Source organism: Lathyrus oleraceus, chromosome 2 (assembly GCF_024323335.1).
Source record: "Lathyrus oleraceus cultivar Zhongwan6 chromosome 2, CAAS_Psat_ZW6_1.0, whole genome shotgun sequence".
In the NCBI taxonomy this organism is placed as follows: Eukaryota; Viridiplantae; Streptophyta; class Magnoliopsida; order Fabales; family Fabaceae; genus Lathyrus; species Lathyrus oleraceus.
Window position 1 is genome coordinate 260,229,701 of NC_066580.1, and position 5,511 is coordinate 260,235,211.

A 5,511-nucleotide genomic window follows, 5' to 3' on the forward strand; every position below is an offset into this window, starting at 1 on the left:
AAAACAGTCCATTCACAACACATGCATAACATATACATTCACAATATTATGCATACCATCATACATCATCAACACATGTATCAACACATCATATCATGTCGAATAACTAAACACAGTATTAGCACACTCTACTAATACCTATACTGCTCAAAACAGCGGGAAATAATCCCTACTATATCACACACCGATATAGGCAACCATCAATTAGGCACACAACATTTAAAACACCAATTTCCCACTCTGCAACAGTGTTAACCGGTTAACGCCCTGGGTTAACCGGTTAACGCAGCACAAACACGCTTCCTGCCCAAAACTTAACAGTGTTAACCGGTTAACGCCCTGGGTTAACCGGTTAACGCAGCACAAACAGCAATATCTCAGCAATCACAACAGTGTTAACCGGTTAACGCCCTGGGTTAACCGGTTAACGCAGACAAAACAGCAATTTTACACAATACAACACAGTGTTAACCGGTTAACACCCTGGGTTAACCGGTTAACGCAAGACAGAAGCTGTTCCTGCGCTAACACAAAGCAGAATGCAGAATTCTCCGCATTTTCCGCCGTTGGAGGACTTTCGGACCTCCGATTCCAATTCCGTAAAAAGCTATACGTCCAGCAAATTACGACTCACACGACTATCGATTCAATTACAGTTTTTAACACAGTTTATCCAACGTAATTTTCAGCATTTCACAATCCCAATTAGGGTCAATTCAACGGTTTATCACTACCCATTACATGCTAACCCATAATACCCATTAAACGACGATAAACCCCCCTTACCTGAGTTAATCCGGCGAATCTCTAAGCTTCAGCTCTTCCCTTCTTCAACCTCCTTCCTCTTGCTCTGCCTCTTTGCCCTTTTCCTCTTTCTGAGCCGCTTCTCTGTTTTCACGTGAAAACTCTTTTTACCAAATGGGATTCTTTTTCCATATTTCCAACTTATATAATTTCCAATTTATATTATTATCCCAATAATAATAATAATTCAATAATTCCAAAAATAATAATAATAATAATCCAATTATCTAATTAAATTAATAATTATATTATTAACTTAATTTAAATAATTATCATATTATTATCGGGGTGTTACAGTATCCCCACTGAGGACAGTAGGGTCGAAATCTACACCATTGGGATGAAGGCCAACAATGGTTGCTGCGTCGAAAAGGGTCGGCGTAACCATCCCACAAGGGAGGTGAAAAGTGTTGTAAGTACTATCCCAAAAGTAGAGAGAAGCCAAAAGCATATTTGGACAGATATTGGGTCCTACTCTCGACAATTGAATAAGGTCGAAAATGCCTACTTCTTTCCAAAAAACCCCTTTAACCTTTTCGACTTTATCAAACCAAGATACGTAGTCAGAAGGGTCTTTTGACCATGGACAGGTTCTAAATATCCTATTGTAATTTAAATAAGCTAAGTCCAACTCTCCAGTGTCCGATGGGTCATTTTGTTCTGCAACGTCCTCTCTAGGTTGAGGTTTTCTTCCAGCGCCTATGGGTTTTGTGTGGAAGTAAGATGGGAAAAATTATCTTAAACACTCTGGTTTTATCTCAGATTTGGAAGGGGACCTAACATAGCATGACAATTCCCAGAAATAAGAACAGGGATTAGTACCTGAGATTTATAGATGCATTCTTTTTCTTTCTCATTTGGAGGTTCTGGAACATACTGTTGGTTTCCAATCGTCATTGGTCCTTTTAAATCATGCACAGGAGAGAAAGCTGAGTCTTGTTTCTTCTTGGAATGTTTGTTGCTTGAAGGTTTTTGAGGCGCCATTGCTAGGAAAAACTTAGGAAGATTTCTCAGAAAAATGTGAAAAGCTTGAGAAATGGGTATGAAGAAAGGAAATCTGAAGCGGAAAAGGGTTTAAAGAAAAGGTTTATGGGTATTTATAGGAAGAAGATGTTGAAACATTTTAGGATGGTAATGATGTTAGTGGGACACGTGGCCATTTCTGATGGGAATGATAAAGAGGTGGAAGTTGAAAAGAGACCATGATGTGAGGAAATGATGGTAGTAGGCTGTGAACGTGGGCTAGACGTGACATTGTGAAGAAAGTGTAATGATGGATTTGCATTGGAAATTGAGATTATCAGACTTGGATTTGATAAAGATTGAATGACATGGCATCAAAACATTGGTTGACAACAAATGACTGTTTCTCCAGAAAACATAGTCGAAACGTCTTTGCTGGGGGGCAATTTGTATACATGCGTTTTCGACGCCATGGGATTTGGTGTACAAAATGTTTCTTCCGACAAATAACAACATGGGATAAAACGTTTGGCTAATAAGTATGGTTCGACACTTCGACAAAATGGAGGCTTCGACATTTCGACAAGATATCTGCAGCTAGACACCTTTGACAGACATGGAGAACATTGTAGTATATCGATAATTCGACAAAAAGCCTGAAGGAAGACGTCATTTCGACTTAAAGTACAAATTCAAATTCAAAAGAGTTGTGACGTTTGGAAGAAGACGCGTGGAAGCATCTAGCAAAAGGAAGAAAGCCATGTGTCACAGTTTTAGGATTTGGTCGTTAGTAATAGTTATGTTATTTGTATATAAATAGGGTAGTTGTTATCAGAAAAAGATGTGAAAAATTACTTATGCAGAATTCCTGAAAACACTCAAAGTACCCGTGTGAGAGAAAAGAGTCATATTTGGAACATGTATGTGTAACGAACACCAATTTCTTTCAAAGTTATATTTCATAGAAAACAAAGTTCTTTATATTTTTTCCCTTTACGCTTTCCAGTTTGTTACCTTTCTACGCTTTATTTTCGACACTTCACATTTCGTCAGTTTATTTTCTGCCATTTTACCTTATTTCGTCAAATTTACATCTCTTTAAACGTTTTAACCAACATATTTCGACGTAAAACACTTAGAGAACAAAAATGAAAGATATGAAAGTGGTTCTAGACATCTTCAAGACCATCTAGATCTGCACATGTCCTAGGATTTGTGTGGTTGATCCTGCAAGTAACCCAATTCTACAAGTTTTGGTAAACCAGAGGTTGTTCGCCAAAATACGCAGCGAACACACTCACAACAAGATTCTTGAAACCCAGATCTCACAGGTAGCACAAAACCAAGCCCCACAAACTACACCTGGAGGCCAATTCCCTGGACAACCTCAACCAAACCCTCGAGGGAAAGCTAACGCTATCTCGTTACGAAGTGGGACCACTTACGAAGGGCCTCATACCCCAGTGATGAGCGAGTCCAAAACTTCTATACCTACCAACCAAGAATAGGAACCAGAGGAACCCGAGAAACAAACCAACCAAGTAGGTGAAGCCAAGGATAAAACTTACAAACCACCACCCCCGTACAAACCACCAATCCCATATCTGCAAAGACTTAAACAAACCAAAGTCAATAACCAATACCACAGATTTATAAAAGTAATAGAAAAGCTTTATGTAGAGATTCCTTTCACCGAAGCTATCACCCAAATTCTGTCATATGCCAAATTTCTCAAAGACATCTTAACCAACAAGCGTAGGCTTGACGATCCAAAACCCTTGGAATGCAACTTTGTTTCTGAGGATAAACTTGCTAAGAAGGAGAAAGACCCTGGTAGTTTTTCTATACCTTGCATTTTAGGGAGTCATGTGATCGACAAAGCTTTCCTAGACTTAGGCGCTAGTGTAAGTTTAATGCCCTTAGCTGTATGTAAAAGGTTAAACCTAGGAGAATTGCAACCAACTAAGATGTCCATCCAATTAGCCGATAGGTCCGTTAAGTATCCTGTAGGCATTTTAGAAGACATCCCAGTCAGGATCGGTCAACTTTATATCCCACCAGACTTTGTGGTCATGGATATCAAAGAAGACGAAGATACCCCTATCCTTTTAGGTAGACCATTCTTATCAACGGCCGGAGCTATAATAGATGTTAAAAGAGGGAAATTAACCTTCTAAGTAAGGGATGAAAAGGTCGAGCTCATTCTTTTGAAATTCCTGATGGCACCAATTCTAGGAGACGCATGTTATGCGATCAATATCATAGACGAGTGCATAAGAGAATTTGATCGAGGAGAACCCGAGATCGAACAATTTTCAAACCCGAATGAAAAGGATGACGAGCTAGAGGAAACAAAACCTCACACTAACGAATGTTTGGATCTTACTCCAGACCCTTCACCAAATTCTTAGAAACCAGCCCAAGAACTTAATGAACTACCCAAGAACCTAAGATATGAGTTTTTGGATGAAGAAATGAACTGCCCAGTAATAGTTAGTGCCACCTTAAACCAAGACGAGACGAATCGACTCTTGAATGTTTTAAGAAGATACCCCTCTGTCTTATGGTACAACATCTCTGATTTAAAAGGTATTAGCCCATCCGTGTGCATGCATAGGATCTCACTAGAGGAGGATTCAAAACCTTCCAGAGAACATCAGAGAAGGATCAACCCTATGATGAGCGAGGTAGTAAAGAAGGAAGTCCTTAAACTACTGGAAGCTAGTATAATCTATCAGATTTATGATAGTAAGTGGGTAAGTCTTGTACATGTGGTACCCAAGAAGGGAGGTATCACAGTCGTGCAGAACGAAAAGGGAGAGCATGTCGCTAAACGTATAGAAGGCAGATGGCGTATGTGCATAGATTATAGGAAGCTCAATAAGGCAACTAGGAAAGACCATTTCCCCCTTCCATTCATAGATCAAATGCTGGAGCGTCTTGCCATACACTCCTAATTTTTTTTTCTTGATGGATATTCTGGATTTTCCCAAATACCCATTCACCCCGAGGATCAAGAGAAAACAACCTTTACCTGTCCTTACGGAACGTTTTCTTACAGACAAATGCCGTTTGGACTTTGTAATGCGCCAGCTACTTTCCAATGTTGTATGATGTCAATCTTCGCAGATTATCTCAACGGAATCATGGAAGTGTTCATAGACGACTTCTCGCTGTGTGGATTAGACTTTGAAGACTGCCTTATTAACCTTGAGAAAATCCTAGAGAGATGCGTAGAAGTTAACCTTGTGTTAAACTGGGAGAAGTGCCACTTTATGGTTAAAGAAGGCATATTGTTAGGACATATAATATCTGAAAGAGGCATTGAGGTCGATAAAGCAAAGATAGAAGTTATAGAAAACCTTAACCCTCCTAAGACAGTTAGAGAAGTCTGTAGTTTCCTTGGCAACGCCAGTTTCTACCGACGCTTCAAAAAAGACTTCTCTAAAATAACAAAACCCCTGACCGGCCTTCTGATGAAAGACATTGAATTCACTTTCGATGAGAAATGCATCAAAGCCTTTAATTAGTTAAAACAAGCACTAATTTCAGCACCCATTCTACAAACCCCAGATTGGACTAAACCCTTCAAAATAATGTGTGATGCTAGCGATTTCTCTATAGGAGCTATTTTAGGGCAAAGAAAAGATAAGAACCTACACGTAATATATTATGCTAGTAGAACCCTAGATGCCGCTCAATTAAATTATACAACAACAGAGAAGGAACTCCTAGCTGTAGTTT